Source organism: Pelodiscus sinensis, chromosome 1, assembly GCF_052426305.1.
Source record: "Pelodiscus sinensis isolate ZL-2025 chromosome 1, ASM5242630v1, whole genome shotgun sequence".
Taxonomy (NCBI): domain Eukaryota; kingdom Metazoa; phylum Chordata; order Testudines; family Trionychidae; genus Pelodiscus; species Pelodiscus sinensis.
Genome location: NC_143052.1, coordinates 216,963,899 through 216,990,071, shown reverse-complemented (window position 1 = coordinate 216,990,071; position 26,173 = coordinate 216,963,899). Strand labels below are relative to the sequence as shown.

General features: G+C 41.0%; 1 protein-coding gene across 3 annotated transcripts in view; it reads right to left on the bottom strand.

Moving 5' to 3' along the window:
- Window positions 1–15,948: 15,948 nt before the first annotated feature.
- Window positions 15,949–26,173, bottom strand: part of ASB9 (ankyrin repeat and SOCS box containing 9) — a 38,443-nt gene continuing 28,218 nt past the window's right edge. The window contains exon 8 of one of the 3 annotated variants that reach the window (XM_025184497.3): window positions 15,949–21,833. The gene's annotated coding sequence lies outside the window, so the exon portion shown is untranslated. The other 2 variants (XM_006122818.5, XM_006122817.5) reach the window with 2 other exon arrangements.

Genomic DNA, 26,173 nt, shown 5'->3' with positions numbered 1-26,173 from the left:
AAAAGTTTAAAAGACCTAATTCACTGAGCGATGAATCTAGGAGACAGAAATATACATGATTAATCTGATGCTATAAAGTTGCTTAATGAAAATCCTTTCACATGTAATGGACATGAAAATCAGTGATGCAAAGTTAAACTGCATTTTTAATAGTGTAGCTTATACCTCTAAACAGGTTAGCCAACAGTAAGCTGTTTAAAATGAATACAGTTTACCGTGATTAATGCCTCTCAGTCTCACTTTTTGCACATGCAATGATGTATTTTTGGTTTTTATAATATCTACAAAATTGGAAAAATATAATTAATTTGTAAAATTCATCTGTGCACAATTAATGATCTGGATACTTATTTCATGTACCAGATGTGGTTTCTTCTAACTGGCTCCTGAAAGACCTCATTAGGGTAGATCTCTTTAGAAACATACATATTCTAATTTTTGTTAATTAGATCTTCCACCTAATTAGTTTGTACATTTAGGATGTTTCAATTTGCATCTGAGCTGAGATTATAGTCTGATAAAGAAGCAAACTTCCTTTTATTGAAGGCAAAACATCTTACTTTAGTACCAAAACCCGGGATTGCTTACAATTTAATAAAGCATATACAAAAATTAAAATGAGGGCAGCAAGTCATAAACTGCATGTCATCTGATGAAGTGGCCTATGAAAGCTTATGTTCCAATAAATCTGTAAGTCTATAAGTGCCACAGGACTCCTCGTCACTTCTGCAGATTCAGACTAACACAGCTACCCCTCTGAAACTAACAACAATTCACCATCATGAGACCTGTCCAAGAAAAGCCATAGGATGTAATGCTAGTCGACAGTCATAAGAGGAATGGGTTATGTCAAGAATAGGGCAGGGTTTGTGGGCAAATGCAACAAGATAGCCTGAGAGGTAAGGTAACTCATGCACTCTCCAGCAACAGAGCACAATAATTACAGACTTAAGATTGTGCTTCCACTGAATTGTGTTAGCAGTATCACACTTCAGGTGCTGCAAAATACTATATCATGAAAATATCCCACCCCATCAAAGGATACAACAGCCCAGATCACTTCCTAATAACCCTTAGTTCTGTCATAATAGTTGGCATTCATGAATGCCACCAAATAAGTTTGACCTGAGGTAAAAAGACATCATAGCACACACACATCACTTTCATAAGTTAATAGCAGACCCATCTTTTAATCACTCTCCTGTTAAGGAATGTCAGAGTGAAATTTTTGGCCCAAACCTCTGGCATCACAGGCAATCCTGTTGACTTCAGTGTGGTTCTGCAGATATCCGTTAAACCAGAATTTGGTCCTTAAGTTCTGTGTTGCATTCCCTGTGCAGGTAGTTCTCTGACATGCATCACAAACAGTAAATGATCTGGATTATTTTTGCTACCTTGTAGCCTCCCAGTAGGAATTCATTCATACAAATTCAGCAATCACTAGGAACTGGGGGGTAAAATGAATTGTGGTGGCTTCTGTGGTGTTCTGCTGGTGGCCTGAGTTCCCTTTGGGTCAGATGGATGTCGGGGCCCAGCCCCTCAATGTCCTAAGAGCAAAAGCAAAGTTCACATACTGTTGGGTGCTTCCCAGTATCCTCAGAGGTCTGTCTCAGTCAGGTACACATAGTGCTGCTGTCTGCTTTGTAGCAAACCTCCCCTCACAGAGAGAGAGAGAGAAAGTGCGAAACTTGAATTAAGCCAGGTTCTCTTCTTTTCTTCCCCCTCCATGTCTGGCATTGGTTGCATATATAGCAGGCTAACTGGGTTCACAGGCTCTCTTCAGCTGCCCCTCCCTTTTTTGTTTTCTTTTTGCTGGTAGGGAGTTTCTCTGTGCTCTCACATGCTCCTTTGAGTCCAGAGTGCAGATATTCTTCTAGTATTACAAGCAGAGCTGAGTGAAATTTGTCAGATAAAGCATTGATACTAAAAAAAAAAAAAAAGTTGTGTTGAACTGTTCACAGATTTGGATAGAATTTAATCATTCATTTTGCCTCTCCAAAAATGTTTGTTCATAAAGTATTTAACTTTTCACTTTGAAATTTAGCTAGACTTTTTTTTTTTTTAAATTGGGTATAAAACACTCAGAAATGCAATGGGAAAAAAAAGATGTCAGACCCAAGCTAGTTTTTTGGGAGTCTGTCACTGAGCCAAAAAAAAATTCACTCTGTCCTAATCACAGAGGTTGAGAGGAAGAAGATCATCCCCTTGTGTTTCACTCCCCTCCATTATGATGTTCAGCTATTACAGCACTAGAAATAGTCACACTGGCTGAAAATATTTACTGAGTAACTTTCCATTATATCTCAGTCTTCTCTCTTTCCATCCTATTGGCAACCTCTCTAACACAATGTGTAATGACTCTATCATTCAGGAAACTGGATGCAAAATCTGTTACTCTTAGGACTTGTCTACACTACAGAGATGATTGAAGCCACCACAGTCAATCTTCAGGGGTTTGAATTAGTGGGTCTAGTGAAGACACACTAATTCAAATTGAGAGGGCACTCCCCTCGGCATCAGTAGTCCTGCTTCTATGAGGAGTAAAGGAAGTTGAAGGGAGAATGTGCTCCCATTGATCTCACACTGTGTGCATGCCAAAATGTAATTTAAGATACCTTAATTACGTAGCTGGAGTTGCAGTATCTGGAATTGTGAATCTTAACTCAAACTTATCCCCTAGTGTAGACCTAGCCTTATATAGTATATAAGCCATACATAGTCTTCTCTCACTTCTTGAAAGAGGATTTCCAAAAGAGAAAAAGGGACTTGGGAAAAAAGGCTTTCAGCTGACACTTCTGAAGAGGAAGTTTTGCAGAGTAGGCGAAAACAAGTCTATGATAAATGGGATTAATGACTTCGTATGTCCCTTCTCTCCTGTTACGCATAGCAACTGTTTTTACAGACAGCAGATATCAAAAGTAGTTTGATTCTAGATAAGTATTAAGTCAATTGGTTTTTCAAGCTCCAATAAGATAAACTTGTCTGTGACCAAAGACAGCACCAGTTGATAGCAACAGAGACAAATGTAGCCATATGATCAGTTGGCATCCTTGAATATTGTAATGGCAGATCATAGCTCAGCAAGCCCAAGATACTCCTGTCCTTTGAAGAGGCATGGCTTTTAACATGATGAGGACACTTCATAGCATAATCCTAAAAGAAGAGGGGGAAAGGGACTTTCACTTAATAGATAATTGTAATTTGAATGGTGGCCTGGACTTTAGAAAAGATTTCAAATTGAATAACCGTTTTCAATTTCCTGAAACATTCAATACAAATGCCAGGAAAAGTGATACTTGAACGTGGAGACCATTTGTGATGTCAATGTTATGACTTCCATGGCTGTAGGCCAAAGCAGGCTAAGTCCCTTTCAGTAATGTGATTTGTCATAAGTGCTCAAGACAGCAAGTTCAATTGCTAATCGTTATTGAATTCCACCTGTGAATTCATTTTTCTTCAGCTATTTTAGCATATGTATAAATATTCTCTTTTTGTCAAACATAGCATAAAGCTGTAAGCAGTATGAATTTAGTGCAGCTGGTTTGAAAGTGATATTAAAAAGGCAGTCAATTATCACAGTTGAAAGACTCACTCTGCGAACTGGAATAAGATTTATAGTGGAACAATTTAAAGAATAGATGAAATGATAGGTGCTTGCCCTTTCTTTTTTTTTTTTTGTTTTTTTTTTTTTCAAAATGCAATTTTGTGTGTGGCCTTTGGTTATGCAGACTCCTTATTGCATCGGTGTCACCAAAATGTGTTTTCATCAGTTGGGAATTACATGATCTACATAAGATACATCACTTACCAGTTTAGAAAACAAGTGATCCTGTAGCACTGTGGGATATGTCTACACTACAGTGTTATTTCGAAATATCTTATTTTGAAATAGTTAATACGAAATAAGTTTTTTTGAAATAATGCATCTACACACAAAATGCATTCTGAAATAGCATTTTGCTATTTCGAAATACTGTGTCCACACTGAGAGGACACTGATTTGGAGTTAAGGCAGGCCGGAACCAGGTTAGGGTTAGGGCATCAGATAAGGAGTGTCTTTGTGTGGCTGTTTTGAGGCCTGTGCTTAAAGGGAAACCCCTGCTCCCTGGGCAGCTGGTTCTCAGGTGTCCCTCTTTGCTTGCCTGCCTTCCACTTACCCGTCCCTAGCCCCCCTTCCTGCTGTCAAAGCAAATACACATTTTCAAATATATAAACTCTCTTTAACAAAACTGGGGGGAGGGGAGATGAAACTCTGGGAAAAGGAGGCGAGAGAGGGTGGGAGAAAGGAGGGGGAAAACTGGGAGGAGGGAGCTGGAAGGGGGAAGCAAAGGGAACAAGGGGGAGGGGAAGCTCAGAGGTGGGGGTCTCGCTGGGCCAACTGTCTCCTGGCATGGCGGGTGCAGGGGCCTTGGTATCCCCAGGGGGATGGGGAGGAGGGTGTGGAGGTTGAGGTGGGGGGTGTGGAGACTGAGGGGGGGAGAGGGAGAAGGAGAAGGAGTAGGAGTGGGAGCTGCTGAGGCAGCAGGTGCTGGAACGGCACTAGGCAGCACGCTCTGCACCAGGGTCTGCAGATGGGCACAGATAGTCTGACCCTGGGCAAGCAGCTCCCTCTGGAACTCCCATTTGTCCTGCACTCATGGCTCAATGGTGTGGTGCAGGGCTCACAGGGCCCCCCAGCTGCTGGTCTTATACCCATGCAGTGTTGCGGTGAACCTGCTGAGTCCTTGGGTGCGGGAGCATGTTCCGGGCGGGGTGGTGCGCCCTGCACATGCAGCTGGTGCGGCTGTGGAGAAAAGTGGTCAGTTCTCTGTGGGGACACAGTGGATAAAGCCCAGCCCCTCTCTGTGAGGTGAGGATGACAATGCCCTGCACCATCAGAGCCACTGAGCTTGCACAGAGGCCATGGTCAGAATGTCCAGCTATCCCCGGGAGTGGGAGCTGCCCTGAGACCGCACCCATGCCCCTGTGCTATGTATAGTGTGGGTGGGGTGGAGATGTCCCCTGCCTCTGTGTAGAGGGGCTTGTGAAGGGAGGGCGTCCTGCTGTGTCCTGCCCTGGGGTCAGGAGCATGTCAGGTCTCTTCACACACGCGTGTGGCTATCAGGCCACGGCCCCTGTGTGGCATGCAGCTGGAGCCACCTGCTCGGGGTGGCATGGCATGTGCTCACATATGCACAGGTTGCTGCGTGATCCATGGTAAGCAAGGCCCATGCGCGTGGTCTCTGGTCTCCCTTTCCCCTCCCCTGGGAAGGGGACAGTGATGACATCCACCTGGTGTGGCCTCCCTAGATGACCCTGGTGATTTTGCTGCTGGGACAACTCGGGAGTCCTGTTGGTGTGCCACCCTCTCTGGTGGCTCCTGTGGCTCCTCCGCTGCACCTGGTCAGGGCCCTCCACTCCCGGATCGCTGCCCCCAGGGGTGGAACAGACTGTCCTGCCCCCCATGATGCAGTCCAGGGTGTCAAAATAGGGGCAGGTGTCTTCCCCTTTTGAGGAGCTGCCCTGAGTTGCCCTGGAGTACACCTGCCACAGCTCTTTAATTTTCATGTGAACCTTCTCTTGGGTGCTCATGTGGCCTTTCGTGGTCATGGTGGCAGCTATGCGGCCATACACGGTGGCGTTCCTCTCCAGTGCAGAGATCATGGACATTGGAGGCCTCCCCCCAAACCTCAATGAGGTCAATGATCTCCGCACTAGTCCAGGAGGGTGCCTGCCATTTCTGGCCCCTGGCTGACTCCTGGGAGCTGGGGGACTGGGCGGGGGACGGCTGGCTGGCTCTGGCTGCCCAGCTTATCCTGGGGCCACTGGGTTAGGGACAGCAACTGCTGGCAGGCCTGGATCTGGCACATGCAGTGTGGCCAGAGTCTACCCCTGTAAGGGCTCCGGGGCTGGAGGAAAGGAGAGGAATTTTCCTGGTTTGGCCTGCAGTGGCCACCAGGGAAAACTGGGATGGGCTGGAGGCCCCCTATTTTGAAATAAGCGTCTACACAGCACTTATTTCAAATTAGCTATTTCACATTTGGCATTATTCCTCATAGAATGAGGTTTAACTAATTCGAATTAAGCGCCCCACTATTTTGATTTTATTTTGAAATAGCGATTTGCCTGTAAAGACGCTATTAAAGTTAATTTGAAATAACGGCTGTTATTTCAAATTAGCTTTGATGTGTAGACATACGCTTAGAGATTAACAAAAACAATATATAGTATCACGAGCTTTCATGGGCACAACCTATACTCATCTGAAGAAGTGAGGTGTGCCCCCGAAAGCTCATGATATTATATCTAAATTTTTGTTAGCTTTCAAGGTGCTAGAAGACCACTCATTTTTCAAGTATTTTTAAGTTACAGACTAACACACCAACCCCTCTGAGACTTACCAGTTTAGGTTAGTATACAGCACACATCCCTTAATAGATAAGCTGATTATGCCAAATGTCTGTGTAGTTCAGGAAACATCCATGTCATGGTAGAGGTATTCATCTTGCCTCCCCCCCCACTCTCTTTTGATAAAATCTACTTAGCTAGGACACCATGGTGGATGGCCTTTTATGAGAGTTAAGTAGGAATTTAATATAACACAAGCAACAGAGACAGGTGAGTGTTTTGCTGCTGACTTCTATGAAACCAGGAATTACGTACTGTGATTGAAAAATAGTGTATTTTCTCTGGTCAGGAGTGCTAAGTCAGCATGTCAGAAGAAGTCATTGGCGCCAGGTACAAAGGCTGATGTAGATTACTTCCACTTAAAGTAAAGACATTGGACCATAAGCCAATTGACTCACAATCGGTTCCAAAGCTGCTCCGGGGACAGAGAACCAATGTGTTCTACTGTTTCCTGTTATTTCCCACCAATTGTTTCCTGTCTAATTCTTATATTGTAAACTCTTTTAGGCAGGGACTATTTGTTTTGTGTTCGTAAAGTACACAGCAGAATGAGGTACTTCCTCATTACCAGCACCTATAAGCAATAAACAAAAGGGCCTTCTTGTAACCATGATGGAGGTGGGAGGCAAACAACACACAACAAAATATTTGTTTACATGAACATTGATAGAAATGTGGCTGTTTTGTTTCCTGTAATGTGATTTCTATGTTTGGCCTGTACATAATTCTGCTTGCATATTTGCTGTGGGGCAGGGAGTGAGTGAGAGAGACTGAGTGTTTGCTCACCAAGAAAGTCAGGTGGATTTTGTGAGCAAACACTCAGTCTCTCTCACTCACTCCCTGCCCCACAGCAAATATGCAAGCAGAATTATGTACAGGCCAAACATAGAAATCACATTACAGGAAACAAAACAGCAACATTTCTATCAATGTTCATGTAAACAAATATTTTCTTGTGTGTTGTTTGCCTCCCACCTCCATCATGGTTACAAGAAGGCCCTTTTGTTTATTGCTTATAGGTGCTGGTAATGAGGAAGTACCTCATTCTGCTGTGTACTTTACAAACACAAAACAAATAGTCCCTGCCTAAAAGAGTTTACAATATAAGAATTAGACAGGAAACAATTGGTGGGAAATAACAGGAAACAGTAGAACACATTGGTTCTCTGTCCCAGGAGCAGCTTTGGAACCGATTGTGAGTCAATTGTAGCCGCGCTACACGGGGTTCGAACCAGCAGGGATTTAAAAATGGGGGCTCCCCGCTTATGCAAATAAAGCCCGGGAAATTCAAATCCCGGGCTTCATTTGCACGTTCGGTATGCATACATTACCCCGCTAGTTCGAACTAGTGGGGTAGTGTAGACATACCCTTTGTGGATCCTGCACAGAGAGACCAGCTGATTTGCCCAAGATCACACAGGAAGTCTGAGGTAGAGCAGAGACATGGACTCGGTCTTCTGTTTCCCAGGCTACCATTAGACAATCCTTCCTTAACACCACTGTTCAGTGGGAGGAATTATTTAGCAGAATCTGGAGCAGAATTACCTATACACAAAACAGAAAACACCAAGTTTTCTCCAATTGTGTGATTGAATGTCAACAAAGGATTCCCATGAAACCACAAAACTCCTATTCTCCCACCTTGGTCATCATAACTAATATTGGCCCATGAGTATGGAAATGCCTTATCAGTAATTCTCAACTATGCAAGTGTAAGTGCTTGTCTTATGCACATGGTCCTCAAAATACTCTTGGCAAAGCATTCCTAAGGTAATAGGGCACTTTTCAAGCTGATAAAGTCTCTTTTCTGTCATCCTTATAAGACCAACTGAAGCGCATCAACATCAACAAGGACATGCTGTGTAAGTATAGCTTAAAGAATAAAGCATTTCATCTGTTTCTTAGGTGCTGATTGCTTTGTGACACATCATACCACTCTCAGCAACACAAGTCTCATACTTTCACCTCATCTGACACACACCCCTGTCAGGGACATCCATAAAATCTCATTTTACAGATGAAGTATGCTACCCTGGAAACATGAGGGGGGAGGAGGGGGGAATGACACTATTCCTGAAATGTCAAGCAGAGAAATTATCTCTAACAGATATAGGTTAAGCCTTCAGTGTCAAGATCTTCAAAGGCTTGATAATCAAGCATGCCATTTGTTCAGATTTTAGTTTTTTGGGGGATTTGTGTTTGGAGGATCTGCTCATTTTTTCAATTTTAAAGAGAGGGATTGCCTTTCCTGAGCTTCCTGTTCTTTAAGGGTCTGTACCATGATTTATTGACAGGTTACTATTGACCAGTGAACTTTGGATAAAGCCCAAAGAGAGGGGATGTATTCCCATAGCTATAAGGTTTGCTTACTGATAATTGTTTCCCTCTTAAGATAGCATATCCATCAGAAGGCATGTCTACAATTACACCTCTCCAGAGCAATGAGGATTCTGTAATCTTTTATTTATTTTAATTGGTTTGTATTGAGTTTCTTATACCAAAGGGAAGTTGACCACAGGGATGTTCTGTGAGGACATGTAGGAACATTTTATGAGTCTGAAACCAGAAAGGAAATTCTGAACTATTATTTCACCAGCAAGCATTGCATGGCTTTCTTGCAAGTTACCAACAGCACTCACTAGTATCAATCAGGTCCAAGGGTAATGGTAAAGCACAGATATATCTATAACAAAATAAAAGATTAGAAAACCTTCAGTGTGCACTGGTTGAGTATCTGTTCTGATAGGCAGCTGCTTTTGCGGAAAAACTTGCCAGCTGTCAACACTGGCCGCTTGAATTTCCGCAAGAACACTGACTTGCTACTGTCTGAAATCCGTGCTTCTTGCGGAAATACTATGCTGCTCCCGTTCGGGCAAAAGTCCTTTTGCGCAAAGCTTTTGCGCAAAAGGGCCAGGGTAGACAGCTCCGACTTGTTTTGTGCAAAAAAGCCCCGATTGCGAAAATGGTGCAAAATTGTTGCGCAAAAGCGCATCTAGATTGGCACAGACGCTTTTCTGCAAAAAGGGTTTTTGCGGAAAAGCGTCTGTGACAATCTAGATGCTCTTTTCCACAAATGCTTTTAACGGAAAACTTTTCTGTTAAAAGCATTTGTGGAAAATCATGCCAGTCTAGACATAGCCATATAGCATAGAATACAAAACTTATGGGTAACTATTATTTATCAGGGAAAATATTTTTTCTGGATAATCAGTGCAATACTTTTCACTGAAGTTTTATATAATTCCAAAATCCCAACCTTTTCTTTTCCTGAAATTTCAGGAGACTAAACATCTTTATCCCTGGATACTGAATGAAGTCTGGTTTTGAGTTGTAACCCTTTTGCACTGAGACATCAATTTGTGTAAATATTTAACACTCTGCATTTGCTCTCACAAAGGCTATGTCTACGCAGCATAACTGACATTATTCCGAAATACTATAGTGCGCCTCTACACAGCAAGCAGTTGTTTTGACATAATGTCAAGCTAGAAGACTTCTTACGCTGACTCCTGTAACTCTCATTTTATGAAGAGTAAGGGAAGTCAGAGGAAGAGTGCTCTAACTCGGACTTCCTGCTGTGTAGACAGCCCCAAAAGCTGAAATAGCTATTTCTACTTGATCTGTGTCAATTATGTAGCTTAAGTTGTGTAGCTTATTTTGGCTTTAGCCCTGCAACGTAGATGTGTCCAAATTGGGCAATAAGTTGTTTGGGACAAAGTTTTGAAGCTGTTTCATATTCTATCAAGATGGTGGCCCATCCAACAAAACTCTTTCAGTATGGAAGAACAAAGATTCTTTATCAGTTTTAACTTTTAAATGCTACACTCCACACTAGTAACAAACTGGAAGAGTCAAGAGATCAAGGACACTGAAGTAGAATACTATTTATGTTAAATTAAAAGATAAATTAATCAAAATTATGAAACTGTAATGCTATGGGACAATAGAGCATGTAGCTGTCTATTGAAACGTTTTCTAATGAGTTACTACACATGTGATGACATCATAGTAACATAAATCTGGTACACTTTAAACTTATTTCATCATTACAATGTTCATTTAAAGGCTTTACTCTGTATCCGTAATAGTCTACAATAAATACACAACCTTAATCCTACATATACTTGTGAATCTCCTTTTACAGTCTTGTTAAAACTTCTTACCAAATTTTTCAAGTCCAACGTCATACACATTCTTTGTAGGCACAGCATCCTCAGGCTCACAGTTCACAACATGTCAGAACATATGTTGGCGGTTGCTGACCGGCCTTCAGTAAGTGGCAAGCAACACTGACTCAGCTGCATGACTGGGCTACTGAGAATGACCTAACTGCCAGACCTTGCTCTCAGGCAACAAACCCAGGACCTGCTTTTTTGAAGAGCTGCCATGACACATTTTACCTGAATTTACACACACAGCCATGCTCCACAATGGGAAATAAACAATATAACTCAGCTTCTGACTTGGCAATGTTGCACTCCTTTACAAGTACGATATTTGATACTTTCATTTATAAGATATAACGTATCTCTTCCATCTACTTCACTCCCATCTAATTTGGCACCTCTTAAAGACTGACACCCTAGGTGACTACCTAGCTTACCTTGTCGGGCTGAATCTGCCTATGAGTGAATTAATGACTCTGTATTATAACCAGCCAGCTCTGCCAGTGCCTCCCTCTGCTGACCTTCTACACACAGGCTAGTCCACTCCTCACTCTCTGTAGAGCAGAGACAGCTAATTATGCTAAATTGTTTGCTAGTTTCATGAGAAGAATCAGGAACACAATTAGCAGGAATACAACAGTCATATTTATTGGAGACCTTGGCATAATTTGAACGACAGTTATCCAGTAGAATACATTACCTGACAAGCAAAGTTTTACAAAGTTCAGGCTCAGTGTCAGCATCTATGAAGACCAGAAAAAGATAAAAAAGAAGGAATCTGAGGTAAGTATAAAATGAAATCAAATAGGCTACATCTAGAAAGCGGAGCTATTTCGAGATACTGGCCGTATCCCGAAATAGCAGTTCTGTGTCTTTAAACGTGCCCATTATTTCAAAATATATTCTGAAATAATGGGTGTGTAGTTCTGGCATCCCTATAACCCTCGGTTAAGGGATTTGTCAAAATAGCACTTTATTTTGAAATTTGGCGCTGTCTAGACAGCGTCAAATTACGAAATAAGTTATTTCAAGGGAAGGGTGCTGTGTAGACGCACCCTTAGAGTACTTTAGTCCCACTTCATGCATTTTTCTTGTGAGTCACTGCAAAATAATGTTTTGTATCCTGAAATTGCAGCAAGGTATTGCAAAAAGTTGCTTGGAGATATGCAATTTGTTCTCAGGTGGACCTATAGTACCCCCCTGCTCTGCAAGTATCCATTTAGCAAAAGGCAAACTCTGTACTAGCCTGGAGTTGGGGAGGAAACAGTTTGTTGTGATGTTTATTTTATTTTCTGAAGGAAAAGTTACTAGGATAATAATATGTATCATAATCCTTGGAATATATAACTTCTCAAAAAATAGAAAGCTGGGCATGTCCCTCTCTTTTACTGAAAATACAGTAAGACCTTCCAAACATGAATTCTCAGTAAAAAAAATTAAAAGCCAAAGAAGTGGTCATAGCTTGTTTTCATGCGGGCAAAGATTGAGATACTGAGGGCTTCTCTGTTCTGGTAATTTCTCTGCTTGAAATGTCAGGAAAACAGTGCTTGTTCCATGTTTCCAAGGTAGCGCAAATGGTAAAATCAGCTTTGATGCATTTCCCTGGTGGGATGATATGTCAGATGTGGTGGAGGGATGTGATTGATGTTGGCTAGACTGGTACAGTGTGTCACAAAGCAATCAGCACTTAGGGAACTGATAAAATATATTGTGTTGTTTAAGAAAGAGTAATAAAACATGTACCTGCTTGATGCTAGCACACTTCAGGATATTGTCACAAGGCTGACAGAGAAGAGGCTATCAACTTTACAAGTGCCATGTTACCTTAGAAATGTTTTGCCAAGAGTGTCTAAACAACATGAGGATGAATTCAAACACACAATAAGGCAAACACTTAAACTTGCTTATTGGTTGACATTTATTGGGAAGGGCACACCATCACAAACAATGGAAATAATGATGATCTAACAATGTGAATTAAAATTAAAAGGTACAGTGCCAAAAGTAAAATTCCTGCAAGCTGCATGAAAACTTTTCAAAGACACCATAATAGAGGCCCAACTTAAATGTATATCCCAAATTTAAAAACACAGCAAGAAAAAAAGTTCCACTGTGGCTTGGCTTAACCAAGTAAAAGAAGCAGTGATGAAAAGGCATCATTTAAAATGTGGAAGTTAAATTCAAGTGAGGAAAATAGAAAGGAGCATAAATTCTGTCAAGTTAAGGTTTAAACATATAATAAGAAAAGCCCAAAAAGGAGTCTGAAGAACAGCTAGCCAAGAACTCAAAAGTATTAGAAAAAGGTTTAAGTACTTCAGAAGCAGGAAGCCAGCTAAACAACCAGTGGGGCCACTGTACGATTGAGATGCTAAAGGAGCACTCAAAAACGATAAGGTCATTGCGGAGAAACTAAGTGAATTCTTTGCTTCTGTCTTCATGGCTGAAGATGTTGGGGAGATTCCAAACCTGAGTCATTTTTTTTAGGTGACAACCATGTGAGCAATTGTACCAGACTGAGGTGTCATTAGAGGAGGTTTTGGAACAAGTTGATAAACTTAACAACAAGCCACAGGGACCAGATAGAATTTACCCAAGAGTTTTGAAAGAGCTCAAATGTGAAATTGTGGAACTATTAACCGTGGTTTGTAATCTATCCTTTAAACCAGCTTCTGTGTCTAATGACTGGAAGATAGCTAACATGACGCCAATATTTAAAAAGGGTTCTAGAGGTGATCCTGACAAATTACAGACCTATAAGTCTGTCAGTATTGGGCAAGTTAGTTGAAACTATAGTAAAGAATAAAACTGTCAGACACATTGATTAACATAATTTGTTGGGGAAAAGTCAACATGGTTTCTGTAAAGGGAAATCATGCCTTACCAACCTACTAGAGTTCTTTGTGGGGGGTCAACAAGCATGTGGACAAGGGGGATCTAATGGATATAGTGTACTTAGATTTCCAGAAAAGACTTTGACAAGGTCCCTCTAAAGTAATTTGTCATGGGATAAGAGGGACGGTCCACTCAAGGATTGATAACTGGTTAAAATACAGGAAACAAAGGGTAAGAATAAATGGTAAGTTTTCAGAATGGAGAGAGGTAACTAGTGGTGTTCCCCCACCAAGGGTCCATACTGGGAAAAATCCTATTCAACCTATTTATAAATGATCTGGAGAAAGGGGTAAAAAGTGAGGTGACAATTTGCAGATGATACTGAACTGCTCAAGATAGCTTAAGATCAAAGCAGACTGTGAAGAGCTTAAGAAAGATCTCCCAAAACTAAGTGCTTGGGCAACAAAATGGCAAATGAAACTAAACGCTGATAAATATAAAGTAATACACATTGGAAAAAATAATCCCAACTATACATACAATATGATGGGGACTAATTTAGCTACAACTACTCGAGAGAGCTCTTGGAGTCATTGTGGATAGTTCTCTGAAAACATCCACTCAATATGCAGCAGCAGTCAAAAAAGCAAATAGAATATTAGGAATCATTTTAAAAAGGACAGAGAATATCTTATTGTCTCTATATAAATCCATGGTATACCATATCTTGAATACTACATACAGTATTTAGACAGTGCCAAATGACAAAATAAGCAATTTTGAAATAGCATCAAAATAAGATACACAATTTGAGCTACACGCATTGTTTCTTATTTCAAGTAACAGTGCAGTGTAGACGCACCCCAAGACAACTGAAAACACCAAATTAAGCTTGTGAGTGTGAATTTTCATATGTGCATTATGATAGAGACTTAATTAGGATACTCTTTTTTTTTTCTACAGGACTCCTACCTGTTTGCTCAGGTTAGTAAATGAGTTGGGAGTTTGAAAGGACGCCTGCCTCATTCTCATTGATCGCATGCCGCAACCTTGGGAATAAAAATCTATTGAAATTGAATAGCTTCCTTCTCTGTTTAATCTGTACATTGTGGGAGGCAGTGGTCCTAAATTTAAAACAGTATGATTAGGTAGTTGAAAAGGGTGCGCATTTGACTTTTGATTGCTTCCCTTTCCATCTTTAACATTCTTTGAACAGATTTCCTTTTGGAAGACAATTATCCACAGCCTATTAAATTATATTTGTATTCATTTCCTTTTATTGTTATCTGAAGAGTTCATAGCTCAAACACTCATTTCATGTGGATTATTAAATTAATTCTTTGCATTGGTCTTCACGGCTAATGATGTGAGGGAAATTACCAAACCTAAGCCATTCTTTTTAGGTGACAAATATGAGGAACTGTCCCAGATTGAGGTGTCTTCAGAGTAAATTTTGGAATAAATTGATAAATTTAACAAGGCACAGGGACCAGATGGTATTCACCCAAGAGTTTTGAAGGAACCTAATTGTAAAATTGTAAAACTAATAACTGTGGTTTGTAACTTGTCATTTAAATCAGCTTCTGGAGGATAGTTAATGTGACCATAACTTTTAAAAAAGGTTCAAGAGGTAATTCTGGCAATTACAGGCTGGTAAGCCTAACTTCAGAGACAGGTTTGAAACTATAGTAAAGAACAAAATTTTCAGACACATAGTTGAACACAACTCGCTGGGAAAAGTCAACATGGCTCTTGTAAACAAATCATGCCTCACCAATCTACTAGATAGTTCTCTGAGAATCTGAGAGCACCACTCTGTGTGCAGCAGCAGTCTGTTAAAAAGGTTAACAGGATATTGGGAATTATTAGAAAAAGAACGGGTAATAAAACAGGAAATATCATATTGCCTCTATATAAGTCAGTGGGGTACTCCCACAGCTTGAATACTGCCTGCAGATCTGGTTGCCCCATCTCAAAAAAGATATATTGGAAAAGGTACAGAGAAGGACATCAGAAATGATAATGCCAAAAAGCAAGTGAAGACAAAGGCACACATGACCTGGAAGTTAAGAGGATGGTGGGAGGAGAGCTCATTTTTTGATGAGCACTTCTGGAAGATGACACTAGACAATTTCAGGCTGGAAATAAGATACGCATATTTAATAGTGAAAGGGTATGTCTACACTACCCCGTTAGTTCGAACTAGCGGGGTAATGTAGGCATACGGCACTTGCAAATGAAGCCCGGGATTTGAATTTCCCGGGCTTCATTTGCATAAGCCGGCCGGCGCCATTTTTAAATGCCGGCTTGTTCGAACCCCGTGCCGCGCGGCTACACGTGGCATGGGCTAGATAGTTCGGAATAGCAAGCTAGTTCGAACTATCTAGCCCGTGCTGCGTGTAGCCGCGCGGCACGGGGTTCGAACAAGCCGGCATTTAAAAATGGCGCCGGCCGGCTTATGCAAATGAAGCCCGGGAAATTCAAATCCCGGGCTTCGTTTGCAAGTGCGGTATGCCTACATTACCACCCTAGTTCGAACTAGGGTGGTAGTGTAGACATACCCAAGGAAATTAACCAGAGGAACAACTTTCCTAGAGTCATGATAGATTCTCCATCACACTGAAGTCTTGTCTTTCTAAAATATATGCTCTATTTCAGGGGTGGGCAATAAGCTGGATGCACCGGCACTTTATTTACCTATGCTTCCACCATTATGGATACTTGAAGCTTCCATTGGCTTCCGATTGCTGTTCCCAGCCAAAAAGGAGCTTTGGGAAACAGTGTCCCTGTTTGTGCCTCTTCCCACAGTGCCCATTGACCAGAAGCGGCAATCTGTGGAGAATGGGAACTTCAAGCAGCTGTACCTGAAGAGGTGCAGGTAAATAATGTGCCGGCAGCAACTGCATCCAGTCCATAGTCTAGTTATCACCCACTGCTGTTCTAACTCAACCAGAAAAGTGCTTGATGCAGGAATTATTGTATGAATGCTAGGAGCTATGTTATGCAGGAGATCAGATTAAAAGAGCACAGTGGTCCCTTTCTGAATTTAAATCTAACACCACGAATAAGCTTACTAAGCATCCACAAAGCTCAGGTTGCAAACTACAAAAGTATTACCTACAGCATGGTAGAAAAGGTTCATTTCCTTCTCTCAGCTGTGAGAGAAGGCTGTGTCTGGCACATCTGTCAGCTCAGTCCATTGGGTATATGAAGTACCAGCCATTTGATTTTTAAAAACATACCATTGCTTGCCTTCTCAGTTTGTTAAACTATTTCTTCCATTCCCCATGAGTATTTAAAATTTCCTTTGTCAACCACTCCTCTCAAGTTTTAACTCACATCCCCCTTTGGCCAAGTGCTAGTGATCTCAGTCTAGGTGCAAACTCAGCAGAATCGCAAGAACTCTTTTTGTTCTGTCAGAGAAGTGTTCTCAGAACTTGTCCCAAGATAATAGTAAATAGTTTCAAATGCTTTTCAGTATAACAGGACCGATTTTATTCAAGTTAGGAAACATAGATAATTAAATGTAACCAGAGTTAAGCAAAATATATCCTACGTATTCTAGAACTCTAACAAACTTTGCTTGATTAGATACTTCCATTTGCATTGTCTGATATAAAGAAAAAAATGCACTCAGTGTATCTTCCAGTTTACAGTAATACCTTGTGTAAGTAAAGCCCTTTTGATATTTAGGGAAGCCAAGGCCCATTTATCATTTAGACATGATCAATTATATTTATTTTTATTATAATATATTAGAATACACCTATGCTGTGTTTTCTTCCATACAGTTTGCCATTGTATCTGTATTTACTGAGGTTCACATTACTGGACAGGTTTTCAACTTCCCTCCAGCTAACTTGCAGTAGTTCAAAAAACCAAAAACAAAAGAACCTTTTTGAACATGCATGGCAGTTTGGTAGATATACTGTTTGCATACCACTTTAGGTAACAGCCAACAAAATCATCCACATGACTAGGCCATTGTGGTCATCTTTCCGTCAATTGCTCTTTCCCTCGGGAAATGCATTGGTTCCTTTTCCCAAAAGACAACTTACCATATTTCGTCTAAATACAGATTTAGCAACACATTTCATATGCTCTAAAACAGGCTACTCAACACGCGGGTCCCGTGTGGCCCACGGCCTATTTGTTTGTGGCCCGCAGTGCGGTTTGGGTTTACGCGGGGCTCAACACATGGCCTCCACAGGGAACACGCTCCACAACAGTGAGGCATCTCCCAGCAAGGGTGAGCACTGAAAGACGCAAGCGGACAGGCTGTCTGGAACAGATGGGTACAGGGTGTCAGCATTTCTACCCTGAGGGAGGAGGTCCTGGGAGTGCCAGGGCATTGTGGGAAGTGCTGGCTGCTTAGCCTTGTGGGCAGAGTCTGAGAGCTGCTGACTGGCTTACACTGGCTATATTTGGGTCTGCCACTGCAGCTTAATCTTTGTATTCAGGCCAGTCGGTGTGAAAAATGCTATTTGCATATATATATTTGCATGTATATGCAACCACACTTAAGTTGCAGCTCTCGGCATGTGCTGTGAGTATCATTGTAGCTCCTGGGGCTTCCAAAGTTGAGTAGTCCTGCTCTGGAATTAAGAGTACTAATATATATATATATATAGCAAAAACCATGGTAATACTGAGTTATGGTTGCTTAATGGTATGGCATACCCTTGCAGAATTCTGAGTTGAGCAAAACTCAATGCTCTGAAAACTAGGAAATTCATAGTTGAGGGTGCCCACACAAACTTAACTCTGGCCTCTTTCAGCAGTACTTCAACATGTCCCGTTGACACACATCTATCCTGCCAACCTCACAGTTCATTAAATGTATAAGGTCTTTGCCTCCTTTTAGAATCCATTCATACTCATAGAATCATAGAATACTACAACTGGAAGGGACCTCCAGAGATCATCAAGTCCAGATCCCTGCCCTCATGAAAGGACCAACTGCCATATAGATCATCCCTGCTAGATGTTTATCTAATCTGCTTGTAAATATCTCCTGTGATGAAGATTCTACAACCTTCCTAGGCAATTTATTCTGGTATTTCACCACCCTGACAGATAGAAAATGTTTCCTAATGTCCAACTGAAACCTCCCTTGCTACAGTTTAAGCCCATTGCTTCTTGTCCTATCCTTAGAGGCCAAGGAGAACAATTTCCCTCCTCCCTGTGATCCCCTTTTAGATACTCACCTACAGGATTTCCTCTAAATCTACTAAAGAACAAAAATAGAAAGAAGAGTTGTCCCCTTCACTTTCCCTTTGCTAAATTAATTGGAGTGAGCTTACAGAGTCTACAACTACAAGGTACAGTTTCTAACCTTTAACCATTCTCATGGCTCTTCTCTGAACCCTCTCCATCCAGTTTATCAACATTCTTCTTGAATTATGGACACCAGAACTACCCACAGTATTCCAGCAGTCATCACACCCACATGAAATTCCTTGGTGTATTTATCCAAAGATTGTACTAGCCACTTTGGACACAGCTTTGGACTTGCAACTTATGTTCAGCTGATTATCTGCCATGAATAAACAACTTTTTTTCCCAGTTACTGCTTATTGGACTGAATCTCCCATACTGCAAATATGGCCTATATCTTTGTTCTTAGATGTTCCTAGATTTACATTTAACCATATTAAAATGCATATTGTTTGCTTGTCTCTAACTTACCAAATGATTTATATTGCTCTTTATCAGTAACCTGTCATCTTTGTTATTTACAGATTGATAGACATTGATGTGTGTCTAGACTACAGGTTTTTTTTTTTTTTTAAGTGGCCTTTTTTTTGAAAAAACTTCCTGAGTCTAGACTGCTGCCACTTTCTTTTGAAAGTAAATGGAGAGAATGCGGCAGTTTTTCGACCGCAGAAAACCTCATTTTACGAGGAATAACACCTTTTTTTGAAAGTGCCCTTTCAAAAAAAAAAGGCGCTATTCCGAAAGAGCATCCAGATTTCCTGGGTGCTCTTTTGAAAAAGCGTCTTGCTTTTTCGAAAGTACCGGTTATAGTCTAGACACTGTTTTTCAAAAGAGGCTTTTTCGAAAGTATCTTTTGAAAAAGCCTCTTTCGAAAGAGGCTTGCAGTCTAGATGTAGCCTCAGAGGTGTAGTTTAAAATTATCCTAAATAGGTAGCACATGAAAATATATACAGGCAGTCCCCGGGTTACGTACAAGATAGGGACTGTAGGTTTGTTCTTAAGTTGAATTTGTATGTAAGTCGGAACTGGTACATATTGTAGGGGAAACTCTAGCCAAACATTTCTCCAGAGCTCAGTTTTATTCTCCCACACCTCACTTCCCTCAGTCCTTTATTCTCAAGCTGAGGTGTCTGCTGAGAAAAGCTGCTCTGCGTCTTCCTGGTCTGTTGGGGGGGGGGGGGGGGAACACTAGCTTCGCGTCTCCCTGGTCGTCTGGGGGGAAGCAGCTAGTGCGGGGTTGCCTCACCCCGTTTGTAAGTAGGGATCCGATGTAAGTCGGATCCATGTAACCCGGGGACTGCCTGTAATTAGACTGGTTCTGCTAAAACATAGGCAGTGTCAAGGTAAGTAGCTGCAACAAAGAGCAACATGGACATAGCCTATATTATCCCCCAATGATATTCATAACTAAATATAATATAAATAAAGAGTGAGGCTGAAGCATCTGTTCCCATGGCCTCCGAATGGTGATGTGCTCTCTATGGCAGTCTTCTAATGAGATTAATTTAGGCTGCTTTGTTTACATCAGGGGCCAAGACAGTCCCGGGTTTGGGAAGGCAGAAAAGTGGATTCCCTACTGCAACCTTTAGCTTAGCTGCAGTTGGGGATCTAGCTCCAAGCAAGAAAGATGTTCGTTTTAATACATCATTCAGTCTTAACTTAAATTTGAAGCCTGATATGCTTGGCAATCATATAATTTATAGGAGAGGTGTTAATTCTTTAGTCTTTGACCAAATGAGTCCTACAGAGCTGAAGTGTTGCATCTTGCGGGTTTGGAGATTTTATTAATAAAAATGTCTCTTGATAAATGTTTAATCTTACTCTTACTACCAATAGCAAGGTGAAAACTTATGCACTTGCAGCAGTGCTGATAATGTGCCTGGTATGCTTTTTACTGTATATTCTCTTCACTAAGTTTCATATCATCAGATAATGTTAATTGGTTTCTGCCAGCTGAAGAGAGAGGCCATTAGGTGTGTGTATGGAGAAACAGAGAGAGAGAGAGACCACAGAAGATTTATGTATCGGGAAGGAGTTAAATGGCCCAGGGAGATGTGCATTCCCCTTGCATGTGAGTGACTGCTGCCAAATAAACCAGTCAGTAGCCCCATAGATAAGCCCAATAGTAAATGCTTAATTATTGTTTTGGAATGTTAAATGATTACCTGGCATGAGACTCGCATGAACAGATTTTTAAAAAAATGCTCAAATGTAATTGTAGCTGAGTATGAGAGCGATACGAAAAGATGTCTGAATAGTTCATTTATAGCTCCATTAAAGCATGTGTGCTATTACATTTCTCATATCACCCACAGCAACAACAGATTAGTGTTGGTCAATTTATGACCTTGTAATATAACCTGTGAAGCCTCTTTGGAAACACTTGAGGATTTTCTTCAACTTGTTTTCATCTCCTAACAAGGACATTAGTTATTAATCCAAACTTGTACAACCATTGCATAACATTCCATGCAACTGAACTTGCCTCTTCAACCTTTGCTGTCTCCGGAACTTCGAGTTTCTTAGAATACCAGATGTTGAATACCAGTTTAAACCTTCCATAAATTTCTAAAGCAATAATATGAAGTATTGCATTTCCACGCCACTTCTGGCTGTTCCATGCATGCCCTCCAGGGTAGCACACTATCATTGTCATTCAATAGTTTGAATTATTATTCTGTATTGTTAATGTTCTCATTTAACATGTGGATTGTGACAAGCCTGTCATTTTCCAATAACGTAGTACTGTCACACAACAAGGTGATTTTTCTTGAGAGTGCATTGTTTTCACAGCTTCCGAGGAGTCCTCTTTCACATGCTCTGACTTCCCTTTTTGAAGAAATCCATCTGCAGTGACCTTGCAGACGTAACTTTTACATTCAACTTGAAAGGGCTTAAACCTGGGGAGGAAGTGTAACTAGGAGTAATGGGAAGTGATTAAGAAAAGAGAAACAGGTTGAATATTAGGTTATGTCTCCGTTGGGTAGTTTGGTGACAAAAGTGCTGTTCACATGCAAAAGTCACCAACAACCAGTTTTTCTGCCTCCTATTGTTGACATTTCATGGCCACATGGCTACTTCCCTGTTGACATAGCAAAGCAATGTGGGTAGGCATCTCACAGTGCAGTGTTGTGGGAAGGCAGAACTGATGTGTCTGCTTCTTGGGATTGTGAACTCTCTCTCCCTGCTAAGGAACGTCAAAGCAGCACAGCAGTCTCTTCAGCCCTCCCCCTGCAGAAACAGAACAGAATCACTCCAATTCTTTGTTCTTTGTTTGTTCTCCAAATGGAGCAGCTTGCTCAGCTGTCAGATCATTCCCAGAGCTTTGAAAGAGCAGAGGGTGCATGCCTTCAGAGCAACAGAGATCACAAAACACTTAGCAGAGCCATCAGGAAAGGCATTATGGGATACTGGCGAACGCCAGTTCTCTAGATAAAACAAACAGCAGAGTCTACATTGACTCCTTGTTGACAAGAAAGGGAAGAAAAAAGACACAAGTCTCTCATAGGAGTGGAATTTTGGGGGTGTTTTTACCAACAAAAGAAACATTGCAGTGTACACGTTCTCACTATTTTGCTACCAAAAGAGAGTTTGGGGTGATGAAATGTACCAGTGCAGACAAGCCCCAGCAGAACACTTCCCAGTACACATTTCAACTGACAGGAGGTGGAGAAAATTGTCTAATAGATCTTTTCCACCTTGAAATATCGGAATGTCACCTTACAATTGCTTTTCTAAAGTTCTGGCAGAAACCTTTCTTGCTGTGCACAGAGCAAATGCTGAGCTTTCATCCCACCCACCCTCTATTTTTTTTAGAAAAGTATTTGGAAATGGTGTTGACTCCAAGCATCTATGGAGTTTGCGCTCTTCTGCCTGGTCTCCTAGAAGACCTTTTAAAATATCTGTTCAGGGAGGCATGTGGGAAACTGCCTAAACAAAAGGATTTTATAAAACTGTCTACTTCTAGAATGGACACAATCTTGAAGGTTCTTAGCATACCAAATCCCAGTGAGATTGGCATTTACATTTAAAAAACAGTGGAATGTTTTTTTCTGAGTCAAAGACTGTTTCAAACTCTGAATATACCTACTAGGTATGATCTGGGCTGGTCCCATGAGTGCTCATTCCATCCACCACTCAGACCCCAAGGCCAGGCAGGAAACATTCTAGCCTTGTTTCATTCTTACCTGCCTTTCTGAAGTCATGTGCACAACTGCCCCTAACCCCAATCAATGGAGTACCACTACTGCCACCAAGGACATCACCATGAAGGTGGATTGGGTGCAGTGAGAGATCAGGCTGATCAGATGGACCAAGTAATGTTGGGATGAGTAGCCCCGAAATATGTCCCAAGGGAGTTCAAGTCCTTCCTACATCAGTGCTTGACTTCAGCCATCTTTATCTGGATCTAGCATAGTAAATATAGAAGTGAAGCTGCAGCAGCATGAGTGGCTGGTGGGGCTAGTCACCCCAAGTACTAGCCTAACAGCTCAGATGATATGCACTTGGAGCAGCTACCTTCTCCCATGGCTCCTGTCACTGAAATTGCATGTTTTTCACGTGCTAGCTTGAGCACAGCTAAGACAGATATGTCCCCTCCAGCTGAGAGTCATACCCCCATCTCTAAGTGTGAGCTGACCCTGAGGGCTTGAGCAGTGGCTGTTATCCTAATTTTTACATGCAGGGAAATTGAGGGGTAGAAATTCAGAATTAAGCCAAAGTGACTTGTCCAGACTCACATAATCAAATGGACTGTTTCTCGAGTTAGATGCTATTCACTGTCATTAAGAGTAATAGGCCCACAGTGTGACCCAGTGGTGCACCCAGATCTGACTCTAAAGCTGCAACTACTAGACAACTCTGTCACCCCATATTCATGGGTAGAAATGAAAGCTGAAGGATAAAAACATAGAATTACTGAGACAATAAAAGCACATTTTATCAAGCTACAGTAATTGGGGAATATAAAATTACTCTCTAAGAATATGTGAAATGCTATCAGGAGTAAAACATTTACTGTAGAACTCTGAGGGAAACAAGTTTACTTTAATAAATGGTGGAAAATGTCATGTAGTGGTATAGCGTAGGTCTTAATAGGAAACAACCTTATCATAAAGTGGGTGTTGGAGTATGAGATGGCCCACGCCCTTCCTGACAACTCAAAAAGCAGGCTAAATGGTACAGAGAGTGCTAAAAGGCCTTTACGGGTTTAGAAAATGAATTAACAGATTTTTAGATGATCAGTAGTAAGGTTATCATAAATGACCTAAATGTTAACTGCTAGTCAGCTGAAATAACATCTGAGACCTAAACTGGACTGACCTTAAACCAGAAAGTCTGAATCAGAGATACTAATTATAAATGATTTCTTAACAGATTTAATCCAACTATAGAAGCAGCACTGTGGCTCTATTGTCAGAGCATTTATATAATCACTGGAGCATGGTGCCAATTCATTTTCAATTTGGGAAGCTTTCTGGAGCCTAGCTAACAGCTATCAAAAGACATGCTGCATTTTTCTTAAGGTTGAAAAGGCAAAAATCCTTGCGAATAGGAAATTATGAGTAAGTTCTTAGAACTAAGAGTCCAGTGATGAAGAACTTATCTTTGCTACTGATCTTGGGTTTTGCTTACCTCTGGAAATCTTACCTAGGGTTCTGGAAGTTACTTTAAAGTGTTTCGCCATTTTCATTGCCAGTTGTTGTGTTATTACTTTCCGAAGTTGAAATGATTAATGCAGTAAATGTGTTTGTAAAAGTTAAGAGCTAAACTCTCTTGCTCAGATCTGCGGAAAATAGTCAATGAAATTCTTGAGGAAACCAGAACTCTGGCAGAGCAATAAAGAAGGTAAAACAATGACTCTCAAACAGTGATTCTCAAACTAGGGAGGTGCATCCCTGGACTTGGAATTTACATTTGTGAACCATCCCTTAATTTTGTTCCTCTGATGGTGCTTAAATTTGCTACTTAAATGACTAGAAAATGCTGCAAATAGTGAAATACCTGATGTTCCCTATGAATCTCTTTGGCAGTACAATATCTGGTGTTTTATTAAGCCTGTTCTCCCTGCAGACAGATCTAATTGCTTTAAAAATGAGTAAGCACTGAAGATTCAAGTTGAAAAATCAACTGGAGGAAATTAGGCTTACAGTGTTATTAATGGAAAACAGGGAAAATCCTGCAGTGACTTAAATTGCTTATTTTTAAATGATTGAAAGAGATTAATAAAACCTAAGAAGAAGAATGATCCTCCAGTTGTTACAAACTTAAGTCCATTGTAAACCAAAATTTGGATTCTAGGATCATTGTAAAGAAGATTATTTTTAATGATATCAGTGCAGACAAGTACAGTACCACACACATGAAATGAACCATCTCGAGATAGGGATGCAAATGTAGTGTACCAAAATTGCTAATGAAGGGCGGGATTTAAATATCCCGTGCTTACTTAGCATAATCTCGTCTGGCTGCCATTTTGAAATCGCATTATTGCGAAATAAAACAACCTGTGTAGCAGCATTATTTCAAGAGAAAACCCTTCTCTTGAAATAACTGTTACTCCTCATCCAATGAGGTTTAACTGTTCCTTTCTAAAAAGGCCAGTTAAAATACACACACCCCAGCTATCCATTCACCACCTCACACAGAGAACTAGGCAGTAGCTAGATGTCCATTATCCCCCCTGAATGTGGAACACTCACTTGTCAGGGAGGCCTGACTGATACAGACCTATTTAGTCCTCCAATCCTGCTTCCCTGTGGCCTCCCAAAGTGAGATCTCAAATATTCATCAGTCATCATCACAATAAAAAATACCAGAGGAAGAAATAATCCCAGCAGGAACAATTATTTCATTACAATGGTGAAAGTTTCTGGAGAATATTAGCTTTAGGCTGTATTTGTGCTGAACACTCTGGCAGGCTTGAGTCTCTCAGGGTACGTCTACACAGCAGGGCTAAAGTCAAATTAATTATGCAGCTTCAGCTACATCAATTGTGCAGCTTAAGTCAAAATAGCTTAATTTGTCTTTTGGCCCTGTCTACACCAGGAAGTTGAAGGGAGAACACACTTCCCTCGATTTCCCTTACTCCTTGTGAAATGAGGGCTATAGAAGTCGGAGGAAGAAGTCTTCCAGCTCCACATTATTTTGGAATAAAGGCTTATAGTGTAGACGCACATTTTGTTATTTCAGGATTAATGTCAGTTATTCCAAAATAACACTGCATTGTAGACATACCATCATTGGTTAATTATCTATAATTTTGGTAAGAATGGGTGCTGCTACTAATGGCTCTAATCTGCTCTGGCTCCTATAGTTCATTGTAAATGGCTCATGACTACTGGAAATACAAGCTCCCTTAAGCAAAATGGTTGGAGTAATTCAATTTAATGAGAGAAACTGCATAACATGAATACACAGTTCCAAACTCCAGAGTATTGTGGAATATCTGTAATTACTGGGTCCTTGGCAGCTGATGACCAAGTGACAGTGTTTGTGTTCATTAGCTTCAGAGCTCCCTGCTGCTTTCTTCACACCAGCTGTGAATGAAAAACACATTAGCCTCCACCCTG